The sequence below is a fragment of the Lissotriton helveticus genome, chromosome 3_1 (assembly GCF_964261635.1).
Source record: "Lissotriton helveticus chromosome 3_1, aLisHel1.1, whole genome shotgun sequence".
NCBI lineage: Eukaryota > Metazoa > Chordata > Amphibia > Caudata > Salamandridae > Lissotriton > Lissotriton helveticus.
In genome coordinates, this window is record NC_136061.1 from 1,346,338,398 (window position 1) to 1,346,356,809 (window position 18,412).

The 18,412-nt window shown below is 49.0% G+C and overlaps 1 long non-coding RNA gene across 2 annotated transcripts in view; it reads left to right on the plus strand.

The window, feature by feature from the left end:
• The first annotated feature begins 465 nt into the window (after window positions 1-465).
• The window catches only part of LOC144824971 (uncharacterized), an 81,479-nt gene continuing 63,532 nt past the window's right edge, over window positions 466-18,412 (plus strand). The window contains exons 1-3 of one of the 2 annotated variants that reach the window (XR_013609215.1): window positions 466-569; window positions 929-992; window positions 1,174-2,992. This is a non-coding gene — a long non-coding RNA (uncharacterized LOC144824971). Of the gene's footprint in view, window positions 570-928; window positions 993-1,173; window positions 2,993-18,412 lie in introns of those variants that run through there. The other variant, XR_013609214.1, reaches the window with a different exon arrangement.

Here is an 18,412-nt window from a genome sequence, read left to right on the forward strand (position 1 = left end):
CTCCATGCCGAAATGGTAGCTTGGTCTGTAACCACTTTGCCTTTAAGGGACCTCCTTTCTCAACATGATATCTATACAGAAACATATCTATTAAACTTGTTTCCGACAGTGTCTCCCTAAAAAACCACAACAAATAAGAGGTGCCGTATTAGTTATAAGCTGTGGGCATGTAACATCTCCATGCCGAAATGGTAGCTTGGTCTGTAACCACTTTGCCTTTAAAAGACCTCCTTTCCCATTACTTGTTAGCCCGTAAAATATAAACAACTTCGAACACTAACAATCTTTATAAGTCTTTTTTGCACACACAAGACTGTCATACAGTGTATTATGACACATGACCTTACTATCGCAACATATACGGCTGTGGCTATATCAACACCGGTGAATATTGATAACATTCGGGTCTGACTACACGTCCCATGATTCCATGGGTTTCAGTTTAAGATGCCTTATGATGACGTCAGATGCCGCTCGGGCGTAAACGACGAGCTACAAGAATGGCGGCTCCCACCCTCTGGGTACCTCCCCAAACGGCCCAGATGGACGTGAGGAGGACCGACGGACAGGTGAGTGCTGCCTCATTCTTCGTAGGATCGTTTTGCCTCTAAATACTGGCTCGCGCGGTAGAACCAGCCATTTTGCTGGCTCTTGAAATGGGCGAGCAATTCGCTGAACAACACTCGTACAGCGCTATTGATAAGAATAGAGTTGTTTGTCTACATGCACAAACGTGTACCGCTATGGAGACCTTGGGTACACGGGCAGAAAAGAACTCTTTCCTATCTCTAAGTCCTGCATGAATAATTATTAGCCATAGTGTATTTCACGAAAAGGCTCACTGTCCTATATTCTTCTTTTTAAAGAGGGAACAATCAGAACTCAGTAATCACGTTTTTTCCTTATACATGTGTCTTTCTGTAAACAGAGCGGTGCCCCAGAAACCTGAGACTTGGCCAGGTGAGGAGAAGCACGTTCCTCCGACACCAAAGGTGAGCTGGAGGGTAGCCCAATAGACTTAGATGGGTAGTGATTATTAAATTAACACATGAGCTGTTACTACGAGAATGGCTGCTTGTTGGTAATCTAACAAGATGAATAATGTTATTTCTACCATTGTGTTCCCTGTGTCCTGTTTTGACCTGATTCCTCCCGTTTTGGACATTTCTTCAGCACGAAGGAGGACTGTAAAGACAAATCAGGTGATATAGTAAATATTTCATTCTGTTTTGCACCTCGATATATAAAGCAGTAGCAAATAAACCACGGTCCTGATGAGAGCAGTAGATACCTATTTGGATCGCAAAAACTGCAGAAACATGTTGACCTGAATATTCCAACCAGTAGCTATTTGTTTAAACTACTGATAGATATTCTTGCACTGATTTGTTAGCCATTGGAAGTTGAGGGTTACTGAATAAAGTTTTTTTCCCTTGACTCTCCAATTTTACTACAGTTCACTCTGATCACTTTCACACACTTTTTTTCTATGCACTGCTTTCAGTTACCAGTACATGCCACTCATAAATTGATAACGTTTTAGCTCACACTGGGTTACACACTTCATTGTCAGAACCTTGACAAGTGGTCACAGCATGGACTCTTCACAGTGTGAAGTGGCCCAGATGATGAAAAGGGCGGTACAGAACGTTAACTGATGGAATCTTTTCACATTGTGAAATATCCTGTTGTATTCCATATTACACATAGGATACACACAGTATAGGTTTTACATGCACAGAGAACACAGGTATATCGTTTTAGACCTAAATCTAACTTTAGCCTCTGCCATACCTCTGGAGACTATGGACTCTATACACACTGTACCTTACTTTGGTCCAGTATATATAGAGCCACTTTCTTACACCTGTGCATACCCCAGTTCAAACTGGTTGCAGGGGCGCTCAGCCCCTGCTCTGGCGCGAAACTGGACAAAGTGGAAGGGGTGTAACAACCCCCTCCCCAGGTCCTCCCATAGGTGGGACCTTAGAGTTAGTCCAACTCTTAAACTTAGCATAAGTATAGGAACCCAGTCCCTAGGACTTTAGATTACACTGGATGAAACTCTGCAACATACATCTTGGACCTTCGACATTCCATATCGACTGGAAGACGGAAGAAATTTCCCTTGGGGTCAAGGAGTGACTCCCTGTTCAAACAGGTACCAAAGAAGCATCTTGCCAGACTGCATTTTCAAGGCTCCCGCTGGATACCGAAGAATCTGCGACACAGGACATGGACTGCCAGACATCTCTGAGCTGACATGAGTCCCCAGCAAAGCTGAGACCTGTAGCCATCACGAGAGATGTGGGACCAGAACTCCTGGACATCCAGCACATGTGCTAGTGCATCAACTTCCCGAGCTTTCCCAAAGTTGTGCATTGGGCTACTTGTAGTCCAAGCCATGAGCATCTTTTGCATTGAAGATTGTGGGCCTACACTCCACAAGTGTTTCGTGGGCACGCTTTTAGCATTCCTGCTCGAGGCTCCTTCGTGATCCCTGGTCCATAGACTGGTGGGCCCCCAAGAAGGTAAATCCTTTGTTTCTTGGGTTTCTCTGGTTGCTCCAAAAGTGCCCTGACTCCCCTCCAAATGGTGAGTCCCTCAGATATTGCTGGTCCGCTCTGAAGCCAATCTTTTCATCTTGTGTGGGTTGCTGTTGCCAAGACTTGTTGGGCCTAACCCAGATATCTACGCTGCAGCACTCGAAATCTGATGTGGGACAGCTCAAATCCAGCTCCTGGTTGTCATCAAAACCTCCTGGTCCTCGTGGCTGAAGAGTCAAGCTTCACCTGCATCACCTGAAATCACCCGACATCGGCTGGCATCTTCTTGTTGCCTCCCTGGTCACTGGCAAGTGACCCAAACTCTGTCCCCTCTGCTTTCAGGTTCTTCAGATCCCTGATCCACTCTTGGATCCATCCAGACACTTTTCACCTGGTCGCCTGCAGCACTTCTTTGCAGCTCTCCATAGAAAACGATAACGAAACCCGACACGAAAAGACATCTATGCACCCGGCTTCCCTTGGTGAGGTAACACGAGTACTTCGGTGCTCCCGTGGGTCTTGACTCTTGAAGTGTCCAGTACTGAAGGAGTTTTACCGTAGTCCACTCCCAAGTGTCCTTATTCTTTAAACTTGTAACTTTAACTTTCTCCATAGAAGTCAATGGTGATTCGAGGCTGTTTTAGACACTGCACGCTTCCCCCGTGGGCCTCCTGTGTCCCTACCTTGGGTGGTTTCTGGTTGCCCCAGCGGTTCTACAGGCCCTAGGCCTTGTCTCTATATTCACAGCGGTACTTCTACCACTTTCTTAGTATATGATTTGTGAGGCCGCTAGGGCAAAACGTATACTGTGCTAATTTACTGTGTGCTATTTAAGTTCGTGTATTTTACTTTTGCCTCTAGCCTCATAAAGAGACTAGAGGGGTGTGTTTAGAATAAATACATATATTTTATATATATATACCTGGTGTGGTGATCCTTTCATTTGATCATTCATGAGGTTATAGACTGGTAAAACAAGCTGCTTTATATTCCTTTAAGACTTAGCCTGAAGGGTGCTCTCCACAGCTACTACTAGAATAGCTTTCTATAAGGTTGACTTTAAACCTACCATCAATAAGGGTCGTTTGGACTGGTGCAAGGTGCCCACTAGAATACTGGACATAATATGCCAGGCCAACTTCTCTCAATAAGTGTACTCCTTAAACCTAGGGATACTGTTGCTGCTACCATGGGACTCTAGTCCCAGTCTCCTTCTAGCCTTCTGGGGTTCTAAGGATTCCTTATCTAGTGCCAGTTTGCTCTTGCTTAAGTTTAAGGGGCCCATTAGCATGTCGGGTGGATTGCCCCCGCCAGGCTGGCGGTAGCCACTGCCGGCCTGGGGGGGGTAATCCGCCCGACATCCTCTCCTGAATTCCCCCCGCCATATTAGAATGGCGGGGGGAACCGCAGCGGACGGCAAGACCGCCCGCCGCTTCTCCGCCCCGGTCGCCTTGCGGCCGGGGCGGAAAAGGATTAATATGGTGACGGTGTCTCATAGACACCGCCAGGCATATTATGATGGGCCCAAAGAGAGGCCTTTCCGTGGTGGCGATGCCGCCACGAAAAGGCATGCGGTCTTCACTCTGTGGGCCTCCCTGCGGGCCCCCAGAGTGAAGGAAGAGGTGGGGTCTGCACACGGGGGTACCTGTGGTACCCCCCATTATTTGCATGAACATAGCAGCAGGCACCCCGCGGTGCCTGCCGCGTTTGTTTATGCAAATGCATTGATGCATGTATAGCATTGTGGCGGGCAGTGCTGAGAGCACCCCCGCCACAATGCTATAAATAGCACCGCCCGCCACAATGCTATAAATGCAGGATGTGCCCGGCACATCCTAATACCCCCCAAGGGACCCCCTCCCTAATGGTGGGTGGTCCCGAATTCCGACAGGATGGCGGGCGGACAAAGTCCGCCCATCATCCTAATGACCCCCCAAGTTTGACTTTCTCAACCTCTAGCAATTGGCACTCTCAATCATAAGAGCTATCTCTCTTATGGTATATGGAGGTCCCTATAGAAGTTCCTGAATGGTGAGATTCTATAGAGGGAGATCTAGACCTCCTAGGTAAACTCTGTACTCTTCCTGGAGGAGTAAAGAGAGGGCCACTGGGGCGTTCTTCCCCACCTCCTGGAAGATCTAGGTTGTCCAGGGGGGTTTGTTTTGATCCTCCTGGCCAGGGTTTGAGTCTAGGTCAAAGAAGGTTTCACTTTCTGGCCTGTCCTCATTCCCTGCCCAACCCACTCTATCTACCTCATCAGACCCTGGGGTCTTCCTAAGGTCCAATAACACTGTACCAGGACAAAGTGTCTGGTGATGTGTAATTTAATTTAAGGAAGACTACACTATAGATGGTAGTGAGGTTTATGCAATTACTCACTTAATATGAGGGCCATGCTAGTCATGTCCGTGTGTTAGGGGGGAGGAAACTAGTTCTTTTTAATTACCCTCACACACACAAGTGGTGTCATGCTCCATCATCGGGTCACCCCGACCCCCAAAAGTCGGGGCGGGCTCAACCACTGTGTTGGGCAGCTCTTCAGATAGATGAGAGAAGGGGGAAGATAAAAAACCTCAGTTAGACCCCTGGTTACCCTTTATTCTTGGGTCTGGCTGGGTCAATAAAATTCTAAAAAACTGGTCTCTTTCGGATTTTAATGGTCCTAAGACCCTAGTGCCAACATGTTTCAGTCCAATGGGGCTGTAAAGGTCCAGGACTTTCTTCAGGGCTGGAGATGAACCCCCTTCTATGTAAACTACCATATCCTACTCCTTGTAGATACAACCTCCTGTTATAATATAATGACTACTGCTGCACCTCTCGTTTTTTACAACATCACTAAGACCAAATAACCGCATATCTCGGTCCTGTGACAAAGCCCCCATATATTGGGTAAGTGCTAATGTGAATACTAACGTGCATTTGGTATGTATGTATGCATGAGTGCTTTGTTGAATGTATGAAACACCGATTGTTTAAATACTCTGAAACGTGTCTACAACTTTGCAATTGAGACTACTTTTACTGGTTTTTAACATCTGCCTCTTACTATTCTAATACTGAGATGGCATTAGAATGTACATAGCGACCCAACGGGCATGTCGCATATTGGAAGCTTGTCACAGCACGATCTGTATGAGTGGCACCTAGTGGGGTAATTCTCCACAATTACGGCATGCACACTGAATTTGGCATGCATCACCATGGATTAGGCACTTACAGTTACAAGCATAAGTTGTTTATGTTGATAATGTTGTCCCCTTGTGATTTTGCCCCACAGACGGAGCCTGGCAACACAGAGACACTTTTTACATACACGAGGAGAAGCTACTCTTCCATCGCTACACGAATAGGATAGGGATCCTCCATCCTTTAATTCCCTACACATAGAAGGGGGTTCATCTCCAGCCCTGAAGAAAGTCCTGGACCTTTACGGCCCCATTGGACTGAAGCATGTCGGCACTAGGTTCTAGGACCATTAAAATCCAAAAGAGACCCATTTTTTAGAATTTTATTGACCCAGCCAGACCCAAGATTAAAGGGAAACCAGGGGTCTAACTGAGGTTTTTTATCTTTAAGTCCCCCTTCTCTCATCTATCTGAAGAGCTACCCAACAATGTGTCGAAATCTGATGTGGGACAGCTCAAATCCAGCTCCTGGTTGTCATCAACACCTCCTGGTCCTCGTGGCTGAAGAGTCAAGCTTCACCTGCATCACCTGAAATCACCCGACATCGGCTGGCATCTTCTTGTTGCCTTCCTGGTCACTGGCAAGTGACCCAGACTCTGTCCCCTCTGCTTTCAGGTTCTTCAGATCTCTGATCCACTCTTGGATCCATCCAGACACTTTTCACCTGGTCACCTGTAGCACTTCTTTGCAGCTCTCCATAGAAAACGATGACGAAACCCGACACGAAAAGACACCTATGTACCCGGCTTCCCTTGGTGAGGTAACACGAGTACTTCAGTGCTCCCGTGGGTCTTGACTCTTGAAGTGTCCAGTACTGAAGGGGTTTTACCGTAGTCCACTCCCAAGTGTCCTTATTCTTTAAACTTGTAACTTTAACTTTCTCCATAGAAGTCAATGGTGATTCGCGGCTGTGTTTAGACGCTGCACGCTTCCCCGTGGGTCTCCTGTGTCCCTACCTTGGGTGGTTCCTGGTTGCCCCAGCGGTTCTACAGGCCCTAGGCCTTGTCTCTATATTCACAGCGGTACTTATACCACTTTCTTAGTATATGATTTGTGAGGCCCCTAGGGCAAAAAGTATACTGTGCTAATTTACTGTGTGCTATTTAAGTTCTTGTATTGTACTTTTGCCTCTTGCCTCATAAAGAGACTAGAGGGGTGTGTTTAGAATAAATACATATATTTTATATATATACCTGGTGTGATGATCCTTTCATTTGATCATTCATGAGGTTATAGACTGGTAAAACAAGCTGCTTTATATTCCTTTAAGACTTAACCTGAAGGCTGCTCTCCACTGCTACTACTAGAATAGCTTTCTATAAGGTTGACTTTAAACCTACTATCAATAAGGGTCATTTGGACTGGTGCAAGGTGCCCACTAGAATACTGGACAGCATATGCCAGGTCAACATCTCACAATAAGTGTACTCCTTAAACCTAGGGATACTGTTGCTGCTGCCATGGGACTCTAGTCCCAGTCTCCTTCTAGCCTTCTGGAGTTCTAAGGATTCCTTATCTAGTGCCAGTTTGCTCTTGCTTAAGTCTAAGTTTGACTTTCTCAAGCTCTAGAAATTGGCACTCTCAATCATAAGAGCTATCTCTCTTATGGGATATGGAGGTCCCTATAGACGTTCCTGAATGGTGAGATACTACAGAGGGAGATCTAGATCTCCTGAGTAAACTCCGTACTCTTCATGGAGGAGTCTCCTGCACCAAAGACGCAGAGTCACCGACCACGACGGAACCCAACCAGCTCCGCTGCATCCTGCTCAACACTCGCTCCACACGCAAACAGGCTGTCGAGTTCTGGGACCTGCTCGACTCCACATCACCTGACATCGCCTTCCTGACCTAGACCTGGTTGAACGAAGCCTCCGCCCCAGACATCGCAGTAGCCATCCCCGACGGATACAAGATCACCCTCAGAGACTGCACCAACGGAATCGGCGGAGGCATCGCCATCATTCACAAGAGCACCATCAGGGACTCCACAAGCACCGCAGACACCCTCAACACCGCCGAACACATGCAGTTCCAGATTCACACGGACCCCATGACCACCTTAAGAGGCACCCTCGTCTACAGACCACCCGGACCCCGCCCCCAATTCTGCAACTCCATCGCCGACTTCATAACCACGCACGCACTGACCTCCACCCACTACATCCTCCTTGGCGACCTGAACTACCACCTGGAAAACAACAATGACAACAACTCATCCACCCTGATCGACAACCTCACCACGCTCGGGCTAACACAGATCGTCACGACACCCACCCACATCGCCGGCCACACGCTCAATGCCATCTTCACCTCCAGCCCCCACGTTGCCTTCGGTAATGCCTCCGAACTCACCTGAACCGACCACCACTGCGTCCACTTCAGCTTCCAGAAACCCGTCTCACATCGCCGCACCCCACAGATCCTTAGACGCCGCCGGGGCAAAGTCACCAAGGATCTAATACAAGCTCACCTTGCACTCAACCCCCGACCAACACTACCGACCTCGAGGAGGGGGCCCACGCCCTCAGACACTGGATGGAAGACTGCACCAACACCTTAGCCACATTGAGACAACACAACAACAGGGACACCAGCCAGTGTGCCAGCTGGTTCACCCCGGAACTCCTTACCTTCAAGCGTGCCTGTCGGAGACTGGAGAACACCTGGTGCGACGAGAAAATGCCCGATAGCCACGCAGCCCTCAAGGACACCATCCGCAACCACCACCACCTCATCAGGACCACCAAGAAGGCCTCCTTCAAGGACCGCCTCAACAACAACACACACAACAGCAAGGAGCTCTTCGACATCGTGAAGGAACTCTCAAACCCTGGCTCCTGCACCAACGACATCCCACCATCACAAGCCCTCTGCGACGCCCTCGCGGCATTTTTCCACCGCAAGATCACCGACATCCACGTCAGCCTCAATCCCCGAACTTGACCCAACAACCCCACCGCACCACGACCACCAACCAATCACGACCACCTCACCGCATGTACCAACGTGACCACCGAAGACACCGTAACAACTATGAGCACCATCCACTCCGGCGCCCCATCCGACCCTCTTCCCCACCACATCATCAACAAGGCCAACAGCTCCAACGCACACCACCTGTGCAACATCATCAACCTCTCATTCAAGACCGCAACCTTCCCTGCATGCTGGAAGCACGCCGAAATCAACACCCTACTCAAGAAACCCAAGGCGGATCCGAGCGACCTCAAAAACGTCCGGCCCATCTCCCTGCTCCTGTTCCCGGCAAAGGTCATCAAAAGGATCGTCAACACCCAGCTCACCCGCTACCTGGAAGAGAACAAGATCCTCGACCCCTCCCAGTCAGGTTTCCGCAAGAACCACAGCACTGAGACCACTCTCATCGCCGCCACAGACGACATCAGAATCCTACTCGACTGCGGCGAGACAGCAGCCCTCATCCTCCTGGACCTCTCCGCCGCCTTCGACACCGTCTGCCATCACACGCTATGCACACGCCTCTACGACGCAGGGATCCGCGACAAGGCCCTGGACTGGATCACCTCCTTCCTCTCTGACAGAACCCAAAGAGTTCGCCTCCGCCCGTACCACTCAGGAGTCACCAAGACCATCTGCGGCGTACCCCAAGGATCATCACTCAGCCCGACACTCTTCAACATCTTCATGGCTTCACTCGCACGCATCGCCAGACTCCACGACCTCAACATTATCTTGTATGCCAACGACACCCAGCTGATCCTCTCCCTCACCAAGGACCCCCTCCCCGCCAAAACCAACCTCCACCGTGGCATGAAGGCTCTCCCAACTGGATCGAAGACAGCCGACTCAAACTGAACACGGACAAGACAGAGGTCCTCCTCCTCAGACCCAACCCCTCCGCCTTGGATGACTCCTGGTGGCCCTCCGCCCTGGGCACCTCCCCGACACCAACCAACCACACACGCAACCTGGGAGTCATCTTAGACTCAAAACTCACCATGTCCAACCAAATCAAAGCAGTCTCCTCAACCTGCTTTTACACCCTCCGCATGCTCCGCAAGATCTACAGATGGATCCCTACAGACACACGGAAAACCGTCACCCACGCCCTCATCAGCAGCAGACTTGACTACGGAAACGCCCTCTACGCCGGAGCCCCGTCCAAGCTCATCAGCAGACTTCAAAGAATCCAGAACGCCTCGGCACGCCTGGTCCACGGCGTTCCCTGCCGAGACCACATCAAACCCCACCTGAGAGACCTGCACTCCTCCCCGTCGACAAAAGAATCACCTTCAAACTCCTGACCCACGCACACAAAGCACTCCACAACACCGGCCCAGAATACCTCAACAACCGACTGTCATTCTAGGTACCCAACAGAGAACTCCGCTCCGCGACCTCTCACTGGCCACAGTCCCTCGCATCCACAGAACCACCTCCGGGGGAAGATCCTTCTCTCACCTAGCCGCCAAGACATGGAACACCCTCCCTCTCTACCTACGACGAACAGAAGACCCACAGACCTTCAGGAGTCTACTCAAGACCTGGTTCTTCGACCGCTAGCTGCGGCCACCCTCCCCCAGTGCCTTCAGACCCTCGCGGGTGTGTAGTGCGCTCTAGAAATGTCCTGATTGATTGATCGATTGATTGAGGAGTAAAGAGAGGGCCACTGGGGCGTTCTTCCCCACCTCCTGGAAGATCTAGGTTGTCCAGGGGGTTTGTTTTGATCCTCCTGGCCAGGGTTTGATTCTAGGTCAAAGAAGGTTCCATTTCCTGGCCTGTCCTCATTCCCTGCCCAACCCACTCTATCTACCTCATCAGACCCTGGGGTCTTCCTAAGGTCCAATAACACTGTACCAGGACAAAGTGTCTGGTGATGTGTAATTTAAGGAAGACTACACTATAGATGGTAGTGAGGATTATGCGATTGCTCACTTAAGATATGAGGGCCATGCTAGTCATGTCCGTGTGTTAGGGGGGAGGAAACTAGTTCTTTTTAATTACCCTCACACACACAAGTGGTGTCATGCTCCATCATCGGGTCACCCCGACCCCTAAAAGTCGGGATGGGCTCAACCACAGTGTTGGGTAGCTCTTCAGATAGACGAGAGAAGGGGAAGATAAAAAACCTCAGTTAGACCCCTGTTTTTTCCCTTTATTCTTGGGTCTGGCTGGGTCAATAAAATTCTAAAAAACTGGTCTTTTTTGAATTTTAATGGTCCTAAGACCCCGGTGCCGACATGTTTCAGTCCATTGGGGCCGTAAAGGTCCAGGACTTTCTTCAGGGCTGGAGATGAACCCTCTTCTATGTAAACTACCATATCCTACTCCTTGGAGATACAACCTCCCGTTATAATATAATGACTACCGCTGCACCTCTAGTTTTTTACAACATCACTGGGACCAAATAACCGCATATCTCGGTCCTGTGAGAAGCACAAAGCCCCCATATATTGGGTTAGTGCTAATGTGAATACTAACGTGCATTTGGTATGTATGTATGAGTGCTTTGTTGAATGTATGAAACACCGATTGTTTAAATACTCTGAAACGTGTCTACAACTTTGCAATTGAGACTACTTTTACTGGTTTTTAACATCTGCCTCTTACAATTCTAATACTGAGATGGCATTAGAATGTACATAGCGACCCAACGGGCATGTCGCATATTGGAAGCTTAACTGCAAACACAACAATGATGGACAGAATGTGGATCAATGTCACACATTCACCCCAGTCCAAAGATCTGGGCCCAAATCCATCGTTTTCCACTCCACACCACCCTGGGTTAGACAATGGCAATATGCAAATCAGCGCTGACCCTGTGCCCCATGGGAACAGTCCAGTCCGAACTACAAAAGCCATGTCCTTCCCAGAACGGAAACAAGCATCCGAGGACCGGCCCGGTTTCGAGGTAACACCTCTCTTTAGCCCGGCTAGCTTGATTCCAGTGGTGTGGAGTGCCTGGGATTCACGTCTGAGCATCCCCAGTACACTTAGAGCGGTAACTGCAAACACAACAATGATGGACAGAATGTGGATCAATGTCACACATTCACCCCAGTCCAAAGATCTGGGCCCAAATCCATTGTTTTTCCACTCCACACCACCCTGGGTTAGACAATGGCGATATGCAAGTCAGCGCTGACCCTGTGCCCCATGGGAACAGTCCAGTCCGAACTACAAAAGCCATGTCCTTCCCAGAACGGAAACAAGCATCCGAGGACCGGCCCGGTTTCGAGGTAACACCTCTCTTCAGCCCGGCTAGCTTGATTCCAGTGGTGTGGAGTGCCTGGGACTCACTTCTGAGCATCCCCAGTACACTTAGAGCGGTAACTGCAAACACAACAATGATGGACAGAATGTGGATCAATGTCACACATTCACCCCAGTCCAAAGATCTGGGCCCAAATCCATCGTTTTTCCACTCCACACCACCCTGGGTTAGACAATGGCGATATGCAAATCAGCGCTGACCCTGTGCCCCATGGGAACAGTCCAGTCCGAACTACAAAAGCCATGCTCTAAGTGTACTGGGGCTGAAGAGAGGTGTTACCTCGAAACTGGGCCGGTCCTCGGATGCTTGTTTCCGTTCTGGGAAGGACATGGCTTTTGTAGTTCGGACTGGACTGTTCCCATGGGGCACAGGGTCAGCGCTGATTTGCATATCGCCATTGTCTAACCCAGGGTGGTGTGGAGTGGAAAAACAATGGATTTGGGCCCAGATCTTTGGACTGGGGTGAATGTGTGACATTGATCCACATTCTGTCCATCATTGTTGTGTTTGCAGTTACCGCTCTAAGTGTACTGGGGATGCTCAGACGTGAGTCCCAGGCACTCCACACCACTGGAATCAAGCTAGCCGGGCTGAAGAGAGGTGTTACCTCGAAACCGGGCCGGTCCTCGGATGCTTGTTTCCGTTCTGGGAAGGACATGGCTTTTGTAGTTCGGACTGGACTGTTCCCATGGGGCACAGGGTCAGCGCTGATTTGCATATCGCCATTGTCTAACCCAGGGTGGTGTGGAGTGGAAAAATGATGGATTTGGGCCCAGATCTTTGGACTGGGGTGAATGTGTGACATTGATCCACATTCTGTCCATCATTGTTGTGTTTGCAGTTTCCGCTCTAAGTGTACTGGGGATGCTCAGACGTGAGTCCCAGGCACTCCACACCACTGGAATCAAGCTAGCCGGGCTGAAGAGAGGTGTTACCTCGAAACCGGGCCGGTCCTCGGATGCTTGTTTCCGTTCTGGGAAGGACATGGCTTTTGTAGTTCGGACTGGACTGTTCCCATGGGGCACAGGGTCAGCGCTGATTTGCATATCGCCATTGTCTAACCCAGGGTGGTGTGGAGTGGAAAAACGATGGATTTGGGCCCAGATCTTTGGACTGGGGTGAATGTGTGACATTGATCCACATTCTGTCCATCATTGTTGTGTTTGCAGTTACCGCATATTGGAAGCTTGTCACAGCACGATCTGTATGAGTGGCACCTAGTGGGGTAATTCTCCACAATTACGGCATGCACACTGAATTTGGTATGCATCACCATGGATTAAGCACTTACAGTTCCAAGCATAAGTTGTTTATGTTGATAATGTTGTCCTCTTGTGATTTTGCCCCACAGACGGAGCCTGGCAACACAGAGACACTTTTTACATACACGAGGAAAAGATACTCTTCCCTCTCTACATGAATAGGATAGGGATCCTCCATCCTTTAATTCCCTACACATAGAAGGGGGTTAATCTCCAGCCCTGAAGAAAGTCCTGGACCTTTACGCCCCCATTGGACTGAAACATGTCGGCACTAGGGTCTTAGGACTATTAAAATCCAAAAGAGACCCGTTTTTTAGAATTTTATTGACCCAGCCAAACCCAAGATTAAAGGGAAACCAGGGGTCTAACTGAGGTTTTTTATCATTAAGTCCCCCTTCTCTCATCTATCTAAAGAGCTACCCAACAATGTGGTTGAGCCCACCCCGACTTTTAGGGGTCGGGGTAACCCAATGATGAAGCATGACACCGCTAGGGTGGGTGGGGGTAATTAAAAAGAACTAGTTTCCTCCCCCCTAACACACGGACATGACTAGCATGGCCCTCATATCTTTAGTGGGTAATTGCATAATCCTCACTACCATCTATAGCGTAGTCTACCTTAAATTACACATCACCAGACACTTTGTCCTGGTACAGTGTTCTTGGAGTATTTTTTGTGAAGTATAATCCCCAGGGAGGACATACTCCGGTTAATCGGCTCTCCAACCCCCTGACCACTGGAAATTATACCGGTAGCCTTTTGTGTTGACGTCTTCCTAAGTTCATCTAAGAGTAACACCTCAATGAAACGTTAGGTGTTGGCATTTCTCCCTGTCTTCAGCTTCCTAGAAGCACACATGGCTTTCAAATCCCGAAATGAGAGGCCATTGTATCTAGAGGCAGTGAGCCACTGGCTTTTCAGACATACCAAGTGTGGTGTGGTGTATTCACCTACCTAACCTACTGGGAACCAAACTCTCTTAGGTTGGAGTAAGAGTGTGCTAGATCCTTAACTTACCAAACCCCAAGTTCAGTAGAACATACTTATTCTAATCTTGAAGTATTATATGTGCCTAATACTTTAGTGGTTTTCAGTTAATCACTCAATGTGATGTATCTGGTAAAACAATAGCAAGCTTGAATCCCAACTGCTGCACACCAATGTGAGAATTTTGCCTGGTATATGCTGCCCACTAATCAAAGTGGGCACCTTGCACCAGTCCAAACAACCCTTATGATGGATGAGGTCAAAGATAACCTTTAGAAAGGTATCCTAGTGGTAGCTGTATAGAGCAGCCTTCAGGCTTAATCTTGAAAGAATGAAAAGCAGCTTGTTTTACCAGAATATCGCCTCCTTAATGACTAAATGAAGGAGAACCACACAGTAGTTATATAAAAATATGTATTTATTAATTTAACACTTTCTACTATCCTCTACACGAGGATAGAACACAAAGCACACAATACAAGAACAATAGAACAATTAAAAGTAGCACCATACGAAGTGGACACCACGGGGTATCCAAACCATATACTAAAATAGTGGTATAACAATCACAACTTCACTAGACACAGTGCCTAGTGCATGTAGAATCGCTGGGAGAACAGGTGCAGTGAGGAAACACGACTGCGTGGTCCATACAACTCTATTTGAGAGTTCCGGTTGGAAAGTTAAAGTTTAAGGACCCTTCTAGGAGGACTTCAAGCAAACCCTTTGGAACTTAAGAGGTTATAGAGCCACCCCACCTGTGGATACTATAGTACCTGAGTTACCTATCCTAGACGAGCCGGGTGCACAGGTCTTAATTGGCGTCGGAAACTCTTGTTGTTCTCAGTGGAAGGCTGTGAAGCAGTAATGCTGCTGTGAAGGTGAAAAGGGTCTGGGGGAATCCCAGCCTGGATTCTGAAAGGAAGGAACCTGAAATCAGAGGGAACAGAGTCTGGGTCACTTCAGAGTGACCAGGGGCTCGGGAGACGAATTCCCACCGATGCTGGGTGCTTCAGGTGTGAAGAAGGGATGCTTGACTCTGCAGCCATGAGGACCAGGAGACGTCAAGGATGGCCAGGAGTCGGTTGCACCCTGGCCAGACAGTCTATTCATTTTATTCGGCCGCACATAAGGTATTCTCGAGATTAGACTACATATTCATGTCCAGACAGCACTTGACAGTGGAAGCCACTGCGGAATATAATGCGAGGGGAATCTCCGACCACTCACCACTGTTAGTGAGAATGGGACGGACTCGGGGTAATGGGGGGGCCTCCAGGCGCCTTGCAGCATGGGATCTTCAAAACGCAAATATACTGAGAGGCTTGAGAGCAGAAGTGCAGGTCTATATCACTGAAAATGAAGGATCAGTTGATTATGGGGTGACCCTTTGGGAAGCCTTGAAGCCAGTAATGCGGGACAGGATACAGAATAGACCGGGGGAGGAAAGGAGAAAACTCCAATCTGAAGTAGTTGCAGTGGAACGGACTATCCTGGACCTAGAGAGAGAATACCTGAGTTCGAGAAATGTTGGGACTCTTAGGAGACTGATTGACAATCAGAAACACTATAGAGAACTAGTGACGGATGAGGCTAGGACTCAAGCCCTGGCCACCCTCCATCACCTTTATGACGTGGGGGATAAGTCGGGCAAACTACTGGCATGGCTCAGTAAAAAGGAACGGGCAGCTAGATGGGTGGACCACATTAGAGATGCAGAAGGGATGCTTGTTAGTGCTGATGCACAAATTCCTGAGACATTTGCTACACATTATGAACTCCTCTACACAGCCAGAGACCTGGGGACTTGCGAGGAAGCTCTACAGTATATGGAGCAGACTGACCTTCCCTCGTTGTCTCCTGAGGCCCTTAAGGCACTGGAGGCTGACATCACAGTGGAAGACATCTCTGGAGCCATTGCTCGCCTAAAACCTGGTAAAACACCAGGACCAAACGGTTTCCCGGCTGAATTTTTCAAGCGTACGGCGGACCTTCTGGCTTCTCATCTGAAGGGCCTCTTCATGGGGGCCTATCAGGAAGGGAGGCTCCCTCCAGACCTCTCCATGGTGACAATCATCCCAATACATAAGGAGGGCAAACCACGAGAGGACTGTTCGTCCTACCGCCCCATTTCCCTCCTGAACATGGAGGTGAAACTCCTGGCGACTATCTTGGCGCTCCGATTGAGGTCGGTGATCCCAGACCTCATACACTTGGACAAGACGGGCTTTTTGCCAGACAGAGCCACCAAGCTGAACCTTAGACGTACTCACAATTGGTTGCAGGAAGTGCGGGAAAGAGAGCTACCACACTGGTTTCTCTCCCTTGACGCTGAGAAAGCCTTCGACGCGGTTCACTGGCCGTTTCTGGAGGGTGTCTTGCAAAAATTCGGCTTCGGACCTAAGTTTCAGACGTGGGTCTGGCTCCTCTACACTACGCCGAGGGCTAGAGTGAGGGTGAATGGGAGGCTGTCACGTGAATTCCAGATCCAGAGAGGGACCCGCCAAGGATGCCCTCTGTCCCCCCTCCTCTTTACACTTACTATCGAGATATTAACAGCTAGGATCCGACAAAATGCAGGAATCACTGCTTTTCAAAGAGCAGATACAGACCCCACACAAGAGAAAATATCCCTCTACGCGGATGATATACTCCTATATATTACCAACCCGGAGACTACTATCCCGGAGCTATTCCTAGAAATGGAGCGCTATGGTAGACACTCCGGATACAAAATAAACTGGCATAAATCGATCCTGTACGACCCAGGGGGCCGAGAACGCTGGGTGACACTGCCAGGGCAACTAATTACAACGATGGAGGGTTTTCAGTATCTCAGGATATACATCACCCTTGATAGGAAACTATCGCTCCAAAAAAACTTGGAGAGGATCATACTGAACTCCATTGCAGATATGGACCGCTGGAGACAGCTTCCACTTACACTTTTAGGGCGAGCGGCTATGTACAAGATGATTATCCTCCCCAAATATTTGTACGCCCTACAGAACGAATACTATCCGCTCCAGGCAATGATATTGCCCAGAATCCACTCGGATCTGAGGGCTTTTCTCTGGTTGGGTAAGCAACCTAGAGTAGCATTGACTACTCACCAGAGACACCAATACAGTGGAGGGATCTCGCTTCCTAATTTAGAAGCCTACTACTGGGTGGAACACATGACCCCGATTAATGATTGGCTGCATACTCAGGCAGACCATTCCACTTATGCCCTAGAACGACACAAAATGTCCCCGCAAAATTTACTGTACTATCTGTATGGGAGTCCTAGACGGGAACCGCTCCTCCCTGCGACTGTTATTACATTACTTGCATGAAACAAGGCTACAAAACGCACGGGTTGGGAGAAGAAACCCACCCGGCAGACACCGCTATGGCACTGTAGGTGGCTGACGGAACTACATAAACTTAAAGGCTTCCAAAGATGGGACGACATTGGTATCTCCACCATAGGGTATGTGATCGCCAAGGGGGAACTGAAATCCTTTTTGGCCCTAAAGACGGAATTTGGGCTTCATCACTCACAGCTCTTCAAATACACGCAGCTGCGCGATGCTTGGCGGGCACAAAACATCCAATTAACTGAGCTCCCAGAGTATGCACCATTGGAGGGTCGGCTCCTACAGGAACAGATCCAGGGGAAGGCAGTCTCCCTCACCTATAAAACCTTAACCAACAACATGTTAGGGGACCTGGCGAAACTCAGACAGACATGGGAAACGGAGGTGGGAGACTTGGATGACTTAGACTGGGACATAGTACTGATGTATCCCCGGGAGGTGGCGATTAAATCAAGGCTGCGCCTCATCCAATTTAATGTACTCCACAGAACCTATTACGATAGGGTGAGACTCCATAGAATGGGGAAAATAGGTGACACTAAATGCCATTGATGTCGCCTAGACGACGGAGACTTTTATCACATTATGTGGACATGCGACTTGATACAAAACTATTGGACCCACATCTTCACGGAACTGAGAGAGGTATTGGGGGTCCCACTCAACCAGGAGCTCAAGCTGGCTCTGTTGGGAATGACTAATGACGCGGATCTACCACACCCTCTCCTATCCTTCCTGGTGCTGGCTCTGGTGGTAGCAAAAAGAGACATAGCGAAGCACTGGGGGTCACCGGCACCGCCGGAAAT